This window comes from Rhinoraja longicauda, chromosome 40 (genome assembly GCF_053455715.1).
Source record: "Rhinoraja longicauda isolate Sanriku21f chromosome 40, sRhiLon1.1, whole genome shotgun sequence".
Taxonomy (NCBI): Eukaryota; Metazoa; Chordata; class Chondrichthyes; order Rajiformes; family Arhynchobatidae; genus Rhinoraja; species Rhinoraja longicauda.
Genome location: NC_135992.1, coordinates 8719469 through 8736871, shown reverse-complemented (window position 1 = coordinate 8736871; position 17403 = coordinate 8719469).

The window sequence follows — 17403 nt, the reverse complement described above, 5'->3', positions numbered from 1 at the left end:
CCCCGATCTCAGAAATGTCTCCTCTCTTTAAACGGGCAACCCCCGGTCGTTAAACGACCAACGATCCCCCCTGCTCAAGATTCACACACGAGGGAAGAACTTCCACTCAGCATCTCCCCCTCAGAATCACGGGCAAAACCCAGCGCGCTGGAGTGTCTCAGCGGGTCAGGCAGCATCTGCGGGGGGGAAATGGACGGGCGAAGTTTCGGGCCGGGGGCCTACTTGGGTCTTTGGCTGAAGACTCCGGCAGCTGCTGTCCTCTGTGACCTCCCCCCTCCTCATGCCCCCTTCAGCCGTAGCTTTAAGGGGCAAAGTTTAATCGTGATGTGCGGAGCAAGGCTTTTATAGTTGGAGTGCCTGGAACGTGCCAGGGGTGCATACACTGAAGAGTATAGATCATGGGCGGGGCAGATTGCTTTAGTGTGGCATCGTGTTCAGCATTGGCATTGCGGGCCGAAGGGCCTGATTCTGTGTTGTAATGTACCACGCTCTACATTCTATATTCTAACCAAAGATACTAGAGGAACAAGATGGACCACTCCATTGAAATCGTCTATACTGAAGTGTAGGAGCCATTTTAGTAGGCAAAACCCGCCTCTCGCAGTGTAATCAGTGATTTGGGGGAACAGTATGTGTGATGATGCCATTAAAATGCAGAATATATCTCATCTATCAACTCACAGGTTTTTGTTATTTTTCTTTTTAAATGTTTCTGCAAGTTTCTGCCTACTAAAATGGCCGCCGTGACGTACGTCGGTTTTTAGGGTCGAGTGGTCTATCTTGTTCCTCTAGTACCTTTGATTCTAACCTTGCTTGCTTACCTTTCAGACTTCACTCTGCCTCGGCAAGCATGGCCGCACCCCAGGACCACTCCTTCTCCTTCTCCTCCCCGCTCCTAGGGAAGGCAGGACAATGGGGTTGGGTGGGCGAGACAGATCGGCCATGATTGAACGGTAGAGTGGACTTAATTCCGCTCCTGGAACCTACGAGCTCGTAGAAGTTTCAACGGGAATGAGCCCGAGTTGGACATTCGTCCCTCAAACCACAACTAGGGTTGCCAACTTCCCCGCTCCCAAATAGGGGACAAAGGGTGACGTCACCGCCCCTTGCGCCCCACGTGACCTCACCTAGCCGGCGGCCACGTGCTCCCGCTCCACCAATGGCGGCCGCCATTGGTGGAGCGGGAGCACGTGGCCACCGGCTGGGTGAGGTCACGTGGAGGTGACGTCACCCTTTGTCCCTTATTTGGGAGCGAGGAAGTTGGCAACCCTACTAACACGGGACAAACTAATCTAGCCCAAAATACGGGACGTCCCGGCTAACACGGGACAGTTGGCAACCCCGAACCACAACCCCAACGGTCTAGAATCCAACCGATGGACCTTCTCTGATCCGACTCCCGGAATTAATTCTGTGCACAATATTCCACACATGGTTTCACTAACGTCTGATGCAGCAGCAGTAAGAATGATTCCATTCTTCTGTGTTTCATTTCGGCGTTCAACCTGCCAATATTTTATTCGCCTTCCTAATGACTCAGAGTATTGCTCACTTCCAAATACATGCGGTCCCGTTCCCAGCCAGGAGGCCGCCGCCCAAAGAAACCTCGCTTTTATTATTTTAGAGATACAGCACGGCAACAGGCCCTTCGGCCCACCGAGTCCGTGCCGACCAGCGATCCCCCCGCTCACTAAACACCATAGGGACAATGTACATTTTTTACCAAGCCAATTAACCGACAAACCTGCTGGTCTTTGGGGTGTGGGAGGGAACAGGAGATCATGGAGGAAACGCACTCAGGTCACGGGGAGAACGTACAAACTCCGCACAGACAGCGCCCGTAGTCAAGATGGAACTTGGGTCTGGCGTTGCAAGGCCCATGTTGTAGAAAATCATGTTTTAAACACAATTGTGTCAATGGGGTTAGAGATTTTCATATTTACAAGAAGACGGGGTGGCGTGGTGGCACAGCGGTAGAGTTGCTGCCTCACAGCGCCAGGGACCCGGGTTCGATCCTGACTACGGGTGCTGTCTGCACGGAGATTGTACCTTCTCCCCGTGACCCGCCTGGGCTTTCCCCGGTCGCTACAGTTTCCTCCCACGCTACGAAAGACGCGCAGGTTTGTAAATGTAAATCGTCCCCAGTGCTGGTGTACATGGATCGCTGGTCGGCCGCGGCTTCGGTGGGCCGAAAGGCCCCCCTGTTTCCACGCTGCATCTCCAAAGTCGAAAGATGCTGCCTGATCTGTTTGGACTTTCCAAAAGTTTTATTTGTTTCAGAGTTCCAGAATCTGCAGAAAAGGTGGTGGGTGTTTGGAACAAGCTGCCGGAGGAGGTAGTTGAGGAAGGTAGTTGTTTAAGGAGCATTTAGAAAGGCACAGGAACAGTGCATGTTTAGAGGGATTTGGGCCAAACGCAGGCAGGTGGGACTTGTAGAGAGGGGGCATGTTGGTCGGTGTGGGTACCTTGGGCCGAGGGGCCTGTTTCCACGCTATATGACTCTATGTGGTATGTAGAGGTATGAATATTGATTTCTCTGACTTCAAGTAACCCCGGCATTCCCTCTCTCTCCATCCCTCCCCCTCTCTCTCCATCCCTCCCCCCTCTCTCTCCATCCCTCCCCCTCTCTCTCCATCCCTCCCCCTCTCTCTCTATCCCTCCCCCCCTCTCTCCATCCCTCCCACTCTCTCTCCATCCCTCCCCCTCTCTCTCCATCCCTCCCCCTCTCTCTCCATCCCTCCCCCCTCTCTCTCCATCCCTCCCCCTCTCTCTCTATCCCTCCCCCCCTCTCTCCATCCCTCCCACTCTCTCTCCATCCCTCCCCCTCTCTCTCCATCCCTCCCCCTCTCTCTCCATCCCTCCCCCCTCTCTCTCCATCCCTCCCCCCTCTCTCCATCCCTCCCCCTCTCTCTCTATCCCTCCCCCCCTCTCTCCATCCCTCCCACTCTCTCTCCATCCCTCCCCCTCTCTCTCCATCCCTCCCCCTCTCTCTCCATCCCTCCCCCTCTCTCTCCATCCCTCCCCCTCTCTCCATCCCTCCCCCTCTCTCTCCATCCCTCCCCCCCTCTCTCCATCCCTCCCACTCTCTCTCCATCCCTCCCCCTCTCTCTCCATCCCTCCCCCTCTCTCTCCATCCCTCCCCCACTCTCTCCATCCCTCCCCCTCTCTCTCCATTCCTCCCCCTCTCTCTCCATCCCTCCCCCCTCTCTCTCCATCCCTCCCCCTCTCTCTCCATCCCTCCCCCACTCTCTCCATCCCTCCCCCTCTCTCTCCATCCCTCCCCCTCTCTCTCCATCCCTCCCCCTCTCTCCATCCCTCCCCCTCTCTCTCCATCCCTCCCCCTCTCTCTCCATCCCTCCCCCTCTCTCTCCATCCCTCCCCCACCCAAGCCGCACCAGCTTCTCGTTCTCACCCAACAAACTGCTAACAACGGCCAGTTTCCTTTAGCATCGTTACTTTTTTTGCACGCCTTTCATTCATTGTTCTTTATCTCTCTACATCACCGTCTATACCTCTCGTTTCCCTTTTCCCTAACCAGCCTGAAGAAGGGTCTCGACCCAATAGACAATAGACAATAGGTGCAGGAGGAGGCCATTCAGCCCTTGGAGCCAGCACCGCCATTCAATGTGATCATGGCTGATCATTCTCAATCAGTACCCCGTTCCTGCCTTCTCCCCGTACCCCCTGACTCCGCTATCCTTAAGAGCTCTATCCAGACCCGAAACGTCACCCGTTCCTTCTCTCCAGAGGTGCTGCCTGTCCCGCTGAGTTACTCCAGCGTTTTGTGTCTATCCATCTTCGGTTCGAACCGGCATCTGCAGTTCCTCCCTGCACGTGCCTCTGAGAAGCATCTGCTTTGCTTCGCGGGCACTTTGTGTTCTCCACACGACTCGCTTTCTCAATCTAACCTTTGAGCCTGTTTAACCTTTACACTGTTGCAGAGAGCTGAGCGTGCATCATCAGTAACCTTGGCCATCAGACAGACCATCAGACAGACACTCTTGCAACTGAGTCACTGATGGGAACGTCAGAAGCCTCCAGCGCCAATCCTGAAATGTTCAACGAGTTACTGCATGCCAAACTGAAAATGACTCATCTACAGTGACACAGTTCTCTGTTGGCCAAACCCCGCCAATATGTAGACACAGAGTAGACAATGGCATTCGATTCAATTTGAGATACCAGCTATCAAAACATTCTTCCCTCGCACAATTAAAGCATGGAATAGTCTTCACCCTACTATAGTTATTCAACCAGACGCAACTAAATTTAAGGCAGCTCTTCTCCAAGAAGCCCTTCTTGCTTAAGTCAATAGACAATAGACAATAGTCAAGTCAAGTTAAGTCAATTTATTTGTATAGCACATTTAAAAACAACCCACGTTGACCAAAGTGCTGCACATCTGACTAGGAAAAAAAAGAAACATACAGTGGCAGGCAGCCAAACACAACGGCGCGGCCATCTTGAACAAAATGTTAATTCAATCACCCACAGTCCAACAATAAAAGCACTAAACAGGCACTAAATAGGGTGCAGGAGGAGGCCATTCGGCCCTTCGAGCCAGCACCGCCATTCAATGTGATCATGGCTGATCATTCTCAATCAGTACCCCGTTCCTGCCTTCTCCCCATACCCCCCTGACTCCGCTATCCTTAAGAGCTCTCTCTTGAATGCATTCAGAGAATTGGCCTCCACTGCCTTCTGAGGCAGAGAATTCCACAGATTCACAACTCTCTGACTGAAAACGTTTTTCCTCATCTCAGTTCTAAATGGCCGAACCCCTTATTCTTAAACTGTGGCCCCTTGTGGCCAGTGTCTATTGTCCACACTCCGCCACCTCCAGTTTAAATTCCATTTGGAATATTTCGGAGGACCAACAACCAAGAACCATGAAAGTGCTGGAGTAACTCAGCGGGACAGGCAGCGTCTCTGGAGAAAATGGGTACGTGTCGACCCGGGTCGGGGCCCTTCTTTAGACTCAGTTTGAAAAGTCCGGGAGCAGAGCAAGGACGCCCGTTGGCTGAGAACAAAAGTAAGTGTTAATTGCAGTGGAAAAGGCAGTTTAAAAAGTGCGCCAAGAGGACGCTAGTAGTCAGTGCCCTGTGAGAAAAGTGCGAGTCTTTGGCTGTGAGTCTTCGGCGAGGAGGCTGAGGTGAGGAGGGTGAGGTGAGGAGGGTGAGGTGAGGAGGGTGAGGTGAGGAGGGTGAGGTGAGGAGGGTGAGGTGAGGGGGCTGAGGTGAGGGGGCTGAGGTGAGGAGGCTGAGGTGAGGGGGCCGAGGTGAGGGGGCTGAGGTGAGGAGGCTGAGGTCAGGAGGTCACGCTTGTTTTTTGAGCCGGAATTGTTTTTGACACCAAAGTGTGTTCCCTGCAGGATGTGGGAAGGTAGAGACACTGCTGGGGCTTCTGGGAGCTTCACCTGCAAGAACTGTGTCCAGGTGCAGCTCCTGACTGGACGTGTGGCGGAGTTGGAAAAGCAGCTGGTTGACCTCAGGGCCATCGGGGAATGCGAGAGTTTCCTGGACAGGACCTACTGTGAGGCTGTCACGCCAAGGGTCCAGGTCGAGCGAAGGTGGGAGACCGTTTCAGGGGGGAGCGAACGTGGACTACAGGAGACCCCGGGGGCTGTGCCTATTGCAAATAGGTACACCCTCTTGGGAGCTGTCGGGGCAGAAGACGCTTCCAGTCCGAGCGGCAGTCGCATTGGCGGTTCTATCCCAGGCAAGGAAACTCGACCGGGGAGACCAAAGTCAGGAAGAGCCATAGTAGTCGGTGACTCCATTGTCCGAGGTACGGACAGGAGATTCTGTGGCGACAGGCGGGAGTCGAGGATGGTTTGTTGCCTCCCTGGTGCCAGGGTTCAAGACATCACGGAGCGGCTTCAGAACATCCTAGCGAGGGAAGGCGATCAACCGGAAGTAGTTGTGCACGTGGGAACGAACGATGTCGGGAGGAAGAGGAAGGAGATACTGCAGCGTGAGTTTAGGGAGTTAGGAAGAAGACTGAGAAGCAGGACGTCGAAGGTGGTTGTCTCTGGACTGCTGCCTGTACCTCGTGCTGGTGAGGGCAGGAACAGAGAGATCGGGGATATGAATGTATGGCTGAGGGGCTGGTGCAGGGAGCAGGGATTTAGATTTCTAGACCACTGGGATCTCTTCTGGGGTAGGGGTGACCTGTACAAAAGGGACGGGTTACACCTTAACAGCAGGGGAACCAACATTCTGGCAGGCAGGTTTGCTAGCGCTACAAGTGTGGCTTTAAACTATGTAGTGGGGGGGAGGGGTTGACAAACTGGGAATATGGAGATGGAGTTAAAGGGGAAGCGAATACAGGAGAAACTGTAAAGGACTCTCGTATGAATGGGAAGGGAAGTTCTAGAAGGGATATGAGAGTAAGGTCAGGGCCAATTGTGACCGGTATGAGAGGGGAGGTAAATACCGAAGTTAAAGTGTTGTATTTAAATGCGCGAAGTATAAGAAATAAAGTGGATGAGCTTGAGGCTCAGTTAGACATTGGCAAGTATGATGTTGTAGGGATCACTGAGACATGGCTACAAGAGGACCAGGGCTGGGAGCTGAATATTCAGGGGTACACAACGTACAGAAAAAACAGGCAGGTGGGGAGAGGGGGTGGGGTAGCTCTGTTGGTAAGGAATGGTATTCACTCCCTTGCAAGGAGTGACATAGAATCAGAAGATGTAGAATCAGTATGGATAGAGATGAGGAATTGTAAGGGTAAAAAGACCCTAATGGGAGTCATCTACAGGCCCCCAAACAGTAGCCTCGACATAGGGTGCAAGTTGAATCAGGAGCTAAAATTGGCGTGTCACAAATGTAATGCTACGGTGATCATGGGAGATTTCAACATGCAGGTAGACTGGGAAAATCAGGTTGGTAATGGACCCCAGGAAAGAGAGTTTGTGGAGTGCCTCCGAGATGGATTCTTAGAACAGCTTGTACTGGAGCCTACCAGGGAGAAGGCAATTCTGGATTTAGTGTTATGTAATGAACCTGACCTGATAAGGGGACTCGAGGTAAATGAGCCATTAGGAGGCAGTGACCACAATATGATAAGTTTTACTCTACAAATGGAGAGGGAGAAGGGAAAATCGGAGGTGTCAGTATTACAGTATGGCAAAGAGGATTACAGAGGCATGAGGCAGGAGTTGGCCAAAATTGACTGGAAGGAGGACCTAGCAGGGAAGACTGTGGAACAGCAATGGCAGGTATTCCTGGGAATAATGCAAAAGTTGCAGGATCAATTTATCCCAAAGAGGAGGAAAGATTCTAAGGGGAGTAAGAGACACCTGTGGCTGACATGGGAAGTCAGGGACAGCATAAAAATAAAAGGGAAGAAGTATAACATAGCAAAGAAGAGTGGGAAGACAGAGGATTGGGACTCTTTTAAAGAGCAACAGAAGATAACTAAAAAGGCAATACGGGGAGAAAAGTTGAGGTACGAGGGTAAACTAGCCAATAATATAAAGGAGGATAGCAAAAGCTTTTTTAGGTATGTGAAGAGGAAAAAAATAGTCAAGGCAAATGTGGGTCCCTTGAAGACAGAAGCAGGGGAATTTATTATGGGGAACAAGGAAATGGCAGACGAGTTGAACCGGTACTTTGGATCTGTCTTCACTGAGGAGGATACAAACAATCTCCCAGATGTTCTAGTGGCCAGAGATCCTAGGGTGACAGAGGAACTGGAGGAAATCTACATTAGGCAGGAAAAAGTTTTGGGTAGACTGATGGGACTCAAGGCTGATAAATCCCCAGGGCCTGATGGTCTGCATCCCAGGGTGCTTAAGGAGGTGGCTCTAGAAATTGTGGACGCATTAGTGATTATTTTCCAATGTTCTATAGATTCCGGGTCAGTTCCTGTGGATTGGAGGGTAGCTAATGTTATCCCACTTTTCAAGAAAGGAGGGAGAGAGAAAACGGGTAATTATAGACCAGTTAGTCTGACATCAGTGGTGGGGAAGATGCTGGAGTCAATTATAAAAGACGAAATTGCGGAGCATTTGGATTGCAGTAACAGGATCGTTCCGAGTCAGCATGGATTTACGAAGGGGAAATCGTGCTTGACTAATCTACTGGAATTTTTTGAGGATGTAACTAGGAAAATTGACAGGGGAGAGTCAGTGGATGTGGTGTACCTCGACTTTCAGAAAGCCTTCGACAAGGTCCCACATAGGAGATTGGTGGGCAAAATTAGAGCACATGGTATTGGAGGTAGGGTACTGACATGGATAGAAAGTTGGTTGACAGACAAAAAGCAAAGAGTGGGGTTAAATGGGTCCCTTTCGGAATGGCAGGCAGTGACCAGTGGGGTACCGCAAGGCTCGGTGTTGGGACCGCAGCTATTTACAATATACATTAATGACTTGGATGAAGGGATTAAAAGTACCATTAGCAAATTTGCCCATGATACAAAGCTAGGTGGCAGTGTGAACTGTGAGGAAGATGCTATGAGGTTGCAGGGTGACTTGGACAGGTTGTGTGAGTGGGCGGATGCATGGCAGATGCAGTTTAATGTAGATAAGTGTGAGGTTATCCACTTTGGTGGTAAGAATAGGAAGGCAGATTATTATTTGAATGATGTCAAGTTAGGAAAAGGGGACGTACAACGTGATCTGGGTGTCTTAGTGCATCAGTCACTGATTGGAAGCATGCAGGTACAGCAGGCAGTGAAGAAAGCCAATGGAATGTTGGCCTTCATAACAAGAGGAGTTGAGTACAGGAGCAAAGAGGTCCTTCTGCAGTTGTACCGGGCCCTGGTGAGACCACACCTGGAGTACTGTGTGCAGTTTTGGTCTCCAAATTTGAGGAAGGATATTCTTGCCATTGAGGGCGTGCAGCGTAGGTTTACTAGGTTAATTCCCGGAATGGCGGGACTGTCATATGTTGAAAGACTGGAGTGACTAGGTTTGTATACACTGGAATTTAGAAGGATGAGAGGGGATCTTATCGAAACGTATAAGATTATTAAGGGGTTGGACATGTTAGAGGCAGGAAACATGTTCCCAATGTTGGGGGAGTCCAGAACCAGGGGCCACAGTTTAAGAATAAGGGGTAGGCCATTTAGAACAGAGATGAGGAAAAACATTTTTAGTCAGAGAGTTGTGAATCTGTGGAATTCTCTGCCTCAGAGGGCAGTGGAGGCCAATTCTGTGAATACATTCAAGAGAGAGCTAGATAGAGCTCTTAAGGATAGTGGAGTCAGGGGGTATGGGGAGAAGGCAGGAACGGGGTACTGATTGAGAATGATCAGCCATGATCACATTGAATGGCGGTGCTGGCTCGAAGGGCCGAATGGCCTACTCCTGCACCTATTGTCTATTGTCTATTGACTCTAAACGTCCTCTAACCATGTTCTCCAGAGATGCTGCCCGACCCACGGAGTTACTCCAGCACTCAGTGAAAGAATGAAAGTCTGGTGGTCAGCAGGGACTCAGTGGGCCGAGTGGCCTGTTTCCATGTTGTCTCTCTCTCTCTCTCTCTCTATGACCCGATTTCATGACATACCCTAGAGCCTGTAGAGAAATATAGAACAAATGGATGAAAGATCGGCAAAAAAAGGTAACGATGATAAAGGAAACAGCTGGTTGTGGCCTAGGTGAAATCAAGGACAGACAATGAGAGTCAACAAGACCACTTTGTGGCTGGTGTGACTTGGGTGGGGGAGAGATGAAGAGAGGGAGGAAAGCAAGGGTCACTTGACATTAGAGAAATCAATATTCATACCACTGGGTTGCACCTGGAGTATTGTGTACAGTTTTGGTCTCCTAATCTGAGGAAAGACGTTCTTGCCTTAGAGGGAGTACAGAGAAGGTTCACCAGATTGATCCCTGGGATGGCGGGACTTTCATATGAAGAAAGACTGGATAGACTCGGCTTGTACTCGCTGGAATTTAGAAGACTGAGGGGGGATCTTATAGAAACATATAAAATTCTTAAGGGGTTGGAGAGGCTAGATGCGGGAAGATTGTTCCCGATGTTGGGGGAGTCCAGAACCAGGGGTCACAGCTTAAGGATAAGGGGGAAGTCTTTTAGGACCGAGATGAGAAAACATTTCTTCACACAGAGAATGGTGAGTCTGTGGAATTCCTTGCCACAGAAGGTAGTTGAGGCCAGTTCATTGGCTATATTTAAGAGGGAGTTAGATGTGGCCCTTGTGGCTAAAGGGATCAGGGGGTATGGAGAGAAGGCAGGTACGGGATACTGAGTTGGATGATCAGCCATGATCATATTGAATGGCGGTGCGTACAGGCTCGAAGGGCCGAATGGCCTACTCCTGCACCTATTTTCTATGTTTCTATGTTTCTATGTTTCTATGTAAGCTTGTCTTTCCGCTGACTAGTTAGCACGCAACAAAGGCTTCTCACTGTACCTCGACGCACGTGACATTAAACTAAACTGGGCGAGTGATCTTTTTTTAAAAAATCCACCCACATTCTCATTAATTCCCCGCAGATTCAGCAACCTAAACTAGGGCAATTCTACGTGGTCAATTAATCTACCGGCGTGCACTTTGCTGTGTTGCGGGAGGAAACCAGCACACAGGGGAAAACCATACAGTCACGTAGAGAGTGTATGAACTCGACAGGCAGCACCCGAGATCAGGATTGAACCCAGGTTTCTGGAGAAGTTGACACCGTGGGTCTGCTAGCTGTGCCACCACGCCACCCTATTCCCTAGTTACCCCGCAAAATGTACAAGGAGCCAAGAACAGAATTTCTCCCCCAGAGTCTTCTCTCCAGAGATGCTGCCTGTCCCGCTGAGTTACTCCAGCATTTTGTGTCTATCTTAAGAGTCTCTATAGATATTTTGAGAATATCCTAGAATTGGATATTAAGGTCATAGGAGTAGAATTAGGCCATTCGGCCCTTCAAGTCTACTCTGCCACACTCTCCCCCACTCTCTCTCCCCACTCTCCCCCACCCTCTCTTTCCCCCTCTTTCACTCCCCCACCCTCTCTCCCCCACACTTTCTCTCCCCCACACTCTCTCTCCCCCTCTCCCTCTCTCACTCCCCCTCTCCCCCTCACTCTCCCTCTATCTCTATCTCTCCCCACCTTCTCTCTCCCTCACTCTCTCTCTCTCCCCACCTTCTCTCTCTCCCCACCTTCTCTCTCTCTCCCCACCTTCTCTCTCCCTCACTCTCTCTCTCTCCCCACCTTCTCTCTCCCTCACTCTCTCTCCCTCCCCACCACTCTCCTCCTCTCTCTCCCTCTCTAACTCCCCACTCTCTCCCTCTCTCTCTCCCACTCTCTCTCCCCCTCTTTCTCTCCCCCACTCTCCCCCACACACTCTCCCCCACCCCCCACATTCTCTCCCCCCCACTCTCTCTCTCTCCCCCTTCTCTCTCTCCCCCCTCCCTCTCTCCCCCCTCTCTCCCCCTCTCTCTCTCTCCCCCCTCTCTCTCTCCCCCTTCTCTCTCTCCCCCCTCTCTCTCTCTCTCCCCTCTTTCCCCGTCTCTCTTTCCCCACTCTCTCTCCCCCTCTCTCTCTCCTCCTCTCCCCCCTCTTTCTCTCCCCCACTCTCTCCCTCCCCTCTCTCTCTCCCCCACTCTCCCCCTCTCTCTCCCCCCCTCCCTCCTCCCTCTCTCCCCCCCTCTCTCACCTCTCCCGCCGATGCTGCCCCTAGAGGCAGCCGCTGCCCATTGGTCGGCTCCTCACAATGGGCTGCAGGGCATTGGCTGCCACCGTGAGACGGACAGGCCGGGGGAACCAATCCGTTCCGGTGTCGGGGACCCCCGGCCAACCAGAGTGTGGAGGAGGCGTGGCCTCAGTGTATCCATTGGCCAGGACCCGCCCACCTTACAACCCGCCCACCTTACACAGCAAGATCCCACCGACCAAGAGAGGAATGGACCGGGGAGATGCACAGAGTCTCTTGCCCAGAGTAGGGAAGTCACGGACCAGAGGACATGGGTTTACGGTGAGAGGGGGAGAAGGTTCAATAGGAATCTGAGGGGTAACGCTTCCACACAAATGCGTGGAACGAGCTGCCAGAGGAGGTAGTTGAGCTAGGGACTATCGCAACGTTTAAGAAGCATTTAGACAGGTACATGTTTAGAGGGAGGTGGGACAAATGTCTATCTTAAGAGTCTCTATAGATATTTTGAGAATATCCTATATTGGATATTAAGGTCATAGGAGTAGAATTAGGCCATTCGGCCCATCAAGTCTACTCTGCCACACTCTCCCCCACTCCCTCTCCCCACTCTCCCTCACTCTCTCTCTCCCCCACTCTCTCCCCCCACTCTCCACCACTCTCCCCTCACTCTCTCCCTCCCCCACTCTCCCTCCCCCACTCTCTCTCCCCCACTCTCTCTCCCCCACCCTCTTTCCCCCTTTTTCACTCCCCCCACCTCTCTCTCCCCCACCCTCTCTCTCCCCCACACTCTCTCTCCCCCCTCTCTCTCTCTCCCTCTCACTCTCTCTCTCCCCCACACCTTCATGTTTAGAAGGGAAGGTTTGTCCAAATGCAAGTAGGTGGGACTAGTGTAGATGGGACATGTCTGTCGGTGTGGGCAAGTTGGGCCAGTGGGCTGTTTCCACGCTGTAAGACTCTATCTGATGCTGAGAACTATATTCTTGCACTCTGTATCTTCCCCTTCCTGCTCCCTGCTGTGCTTTAGTGTGACTAGATTGTACTTATTTACAGTATTACCTAATCTGGTTGGATAGCAAAGCTTTTCACTGTACCTCACACGGGACATGTGACAACAATAAACCCAAAGCTAAACCATGTGCAGACTGTCCTCCTGAGTATTCACATCATTTTGTTTTTAATTTATATTTCCAGCATCTGCACTTTTATCTTATTTTCACGCTGTAAAGATTTCTCATGACTTCCTCCAGCTCGTGTAGTCAATGTCTCTATTTATAACGCCCTTTTTTTAACGCCCTTTCTTTTAAGAACTATCAACAGTCAATAGTCAATGTATTTGTCACATAAATGTGCAGTGAAATGAAAAATGACCCGCAGTTCAACAATAAGACCAATAAGAATAATCAATAAAAATGCAATAACACATACAATCATAAACCAACACCAAACAAAAGAAACATCCATCACATTCACCTGTTCTATGGTTGGAACCATCCAACCAATAACTAGAGTGCGGTCCTGAGCGATTATCTACCTCATTGGAGACCAAAGATACTAGAGGAACAAGATAGACCACTCGACCGTAAAAACCGCAGTACGTCACGGCGCCATTTTAGTCGGCAGAAACTTGCAGGAACATTTAAAAAGAAAGAATAACAAAAATCTGTGAATTGATAGATGAGATATATTCTGCATTTTAATGGTATCATCACACATACTGTTCCCCCAAAACACTGATTACACTGCGAGAGGCAGAGCGTATTTTGCTTACTAAAATGGCGGACGTTACGCTCCTTTGCGTACTACACTTCAGTATGGGCGATTTCAACGGAGTGGTCCATCTTGCTGCTCTAGTATCTTTGTTGGAGACCTTTGTGGACTATCTTTGATTTTGAGGCCTTTCATAATTTTATATATATATATATCTACCAAGTGTCCCCTCAACCTTCAGAGAAAACAATCCAGGTTTATCCAATAGACAATAGGTGCAGGAGGAGGCCATTCGGCCCTTCGAGCCAGCACCGCCATTCAATGTGATCATGGCTGATCATTCTCAATCAGTGCCCCGTTCCTGCCTTCTCCCCCTTACCCCCTGACTCCGCTATCCTTAAGAGCTCTATCTAGCTCTCTCTTGAATGGCATTCAGAGAACTGGCCTCCACTGCTTTCTGAGGCAGAGAATTCCACAGATTTACAACTCTCCGACTGAAAAGGTTTTCCCTCATCTCCGTTCTAAATGTCCAAGCCCTTATTCTTAAACTGTGGCCCCTGGTTCTGGACTCCCCCAACATTGGGAACATGTTTCCTGCCTCTAATAGTGTCCGAACCCCTTAATAATCTTATATGTTTCGATAAGATCCCCTCTCATCCTTCTAAATTCCAACGTATACAAGCCCAGTCGCTCCAGTCTTTCAACATACGACAGTCCCGCCATTCCGGGAATTAACCTAGTGAACCTACGCTGCACGCCCTCAATAGCAAGAACCCAAATCTCTCCTTGTAGCTGAAACGTTCTAATCCAAGCAGCATTCTGGTAAGCCTCCTCTGCACCCTCTCCACATCCTGGACATCCTGGACGTACAAACGCCATATTGACAGCAGCCGTGCTCCTGCTCTTATATCCAATCACCCGAGCAATGAAGGCAAGGATACACCTCCTTCACCACCCAGTCTACTTATTCACATTAATATCTTCATCCTGTATCTGCACACTGCGGACAGCTGGATTGTAATCATGTGTTGTCTTTCCGCCTACTGGTTAGCGCGCAACAAAAGCTTTTCACTGTACCTCGGTACACGTGACACCGCAAACTAAACTGAGCCCAAGTGAAATTCCACCTCAACATACTTTCGTGTTCTAACCCCCTCACAGGTCCATCGCCGATTTTCCAGCGACTGCTGGTCTGGACAAAGATCTGAACAAAATTACAAGAGTGTACTTGAAATTCCCTCCCCCCTCCTCTCCCCCAAATCCCCACCCCCCTCCTCTCTCCCAAATCCCCCACCCCCCTCCTCTCTCCCAAATCCCCCCCTCCTCTCTCCCAAATCCCCACCCCCCTCCTCTCTCCCAAATCCCCCCCCCCCTCTCTCTCCCAAATCCCCCCCCCTCCTCTCTCTCAAATCCCCACCCCCACCTCCTCTCCCCCAAATCCCCACCCCCCCCTCCTCTCTCCCAAATCCCCTCCTCCTCTCTCCCAAATCCCCCCCTCCTCTCTCCCAAATCCCCACCCCCTCCTCTACCCCAAATTCCTCCCCCGCTCCTCTCTCCCAAATCCCCACCCCCCCTCCTCTCCCAAATCCCCACCCCCTCTCCTCTCTCCCAAATCCCCCCCTCCTCTCTCCCAAATCCCACCCCCTCTCCTCTCCCCCAAATCCCCCCCTCCTCTCCCCCAAATCCCCCCCCTCCTCTACCCCAAATCCCCCCCTCCTCTCTCCCAAATCCCCACCCCCCTCCTCTCTCCCAAATCCCCACCCCCCCTCCTCTCTCCCGCAAATCCCCTCCTCTCACGCAAATCCCCCCCCTCCTCTCCCCCAAATCCCCCCCTCCTCTCCCCCAAATCCCCCTCCCCCCTCTCTCCCAAATCCCCCCCTCCTCTCTCCCAAATCCCCTCCCCCCTCTCTCCCAAATCCCCACCCCCCTCCTCTACCCCAAATCCCCACCCCTCCTCTCTCCCAAATCCCCACCCCCCCCCCCTCCTCTCCCCCAAATCCCCCCCCCCCCCTCCCCTCCTCCCCTCAAAAGGTTGATTGACCTTTATAATCACACCCATTCTGTCAGAGTGAGTTTTATTTCGCTTGGTTTGGTTTAGTTTAGTTTAGAGATAGAGCGGAAACAGGCCCTTCGGCCCACCGAGTCCGTGCCGACCAGCGATCCCCTTAGGCCTCCGATCTCCTCCACACACTGGGGACAACTTTACCGAGCCAATTAACCTACAAACCTGCGCGTCTTTGGTAAGTGGGAGGAAACCGAAGCTCCCGGAGAAAACCCACGCAGGTCACGGGGGAGAACGTGCAAACTCCGTACAGACAGCACCCGTGCTCCTGACTCTTATATCCAATGACCCTAGCAATGAGGGCAAGGGTACCATGCACCATCTTCACCACCCAGTCTATGTGCCGCCACCTTCAGGGAGCGATGGACCTAGACTGCAAGACCCGTCTCCACATCGATGCTATGAAGCGGCTTGCCATTAACTGCACACTCTCCTCTTCCATTCAAACTCACTTTTCTGAATGGTGAGCTCGGCAACAGTGAGTTCTCTGTCAACCACACAGCCGTCCGTATCTCATGAGGTTGAATAGTGAAGCTGGAGGAATGATCGGTCCCGGCGTCTGGTTCTCAGGTTCTCAGAGTGCTGGAGCGTTGAATTTAGAATCCCAGGGAAGTCAGGGAAATGATCAGCAGGTGAGGCAGCCTCTGGAGAGAGAGCGCAAGGGGTCAGAGCATCAGATCCATCAAGCCTGCCTTGGAAGACATGGTTCCCAACAAAATCCCTGCACGTTCCTACCTTCCGTCGATGGACCAACATTGCCCTCTGCTGGTGCGAACACAAACTGCAGCAATCACAATGCCATCGTTTTCATGAGTTCATAAGTTCACTAGTGATAGAAGCGGACGTTATGGCCGTTCGGCCCATCAAGTCTACTCCGCCATTCAATCACGGCTGATCTATCTTTCCCTCTCAACCCCATTCTCCTTCCTTCTCCCCGTAACCCCTGACACCCGTACGAATCAAGAATCTATCTATCTCTGCCTTAAATATATCCACTGATTTGTGGCGTCCACAGCCCTCTGTGGCAAAGAACTCCACACATTCACCACCCTCTGACTAAAGAAATTCCTCCTCATCTCCTTCCTAAAGGTACTAGAACGTTCTTTCATTCTGAGGCAATGGCCTCTGGTCCTCGACTCTTCCACATTGATCTGAAGAAGGGTCTCGACCCGAAACGTCACCCATTCCTTCTCTCCTGAGATGCTGCCTGACCTGCTGAGTTACTCCAGCATTTTGTGAATAAATACCTTCCACATTGATATGTTCCTAGGGATGTTTAGTTTTATTTTAATTTTACACATACAACATGGAGCCAGGCCCTTCGGCCCATCCAGTCTGCACTGGCCAGCGATCATCTGTTATCCCAGTTTCACATTCTACACACCAGGGGCGATTAACAGAGGCCAATTAACCTACAAACCTGCAAGTCTTTGTGATGTGGGAGGAGACAGGAGCAGCCAAATAGCCAAAAAAATGGAGGGACCATCAATCACAGAAAACCGTTATTAAGGAAAAGTTTAGAGTTCAGAGAAACTGTATGGTAACAGGCCCTTCGGCCCATCGGGTCCGCACTGACCAACAATAGCCCATACATTAGCACTATCCCACACACTAGGGTCAATTTACAGAGGCCAGTTAACCTGCAAACCTGTACGTCTTTGGAGTGTGTGAGGAAACCGGAGCACCTGGAGAAACCCACGTGGTCACAGGGAGAACGTACAAACACTACGGACAGCACCCCGTGGTCAGGATGGAACCCGGGTCTCTGGTGCAGTAAGGCAGCAACTCTACCGCTGTGCCACCGTGCTGTGTTATAGAACGCTACACCAAGTGGACCTGTTGGGCCCGTTCCTCACGGAGTGGGGACAGGGAAGGGGAGAGGGTGTCACTGAGCTCGGCCCCCTGGCGCCAGCGAGCCATGGACTCAAAGCCTCTCCTGTATTGGTCTTGCACCCTCACGACCCCCACTCAATCCCCCCATTACCCCCCCCACACACACCCACTCCATGCCCCTGTACCCCAT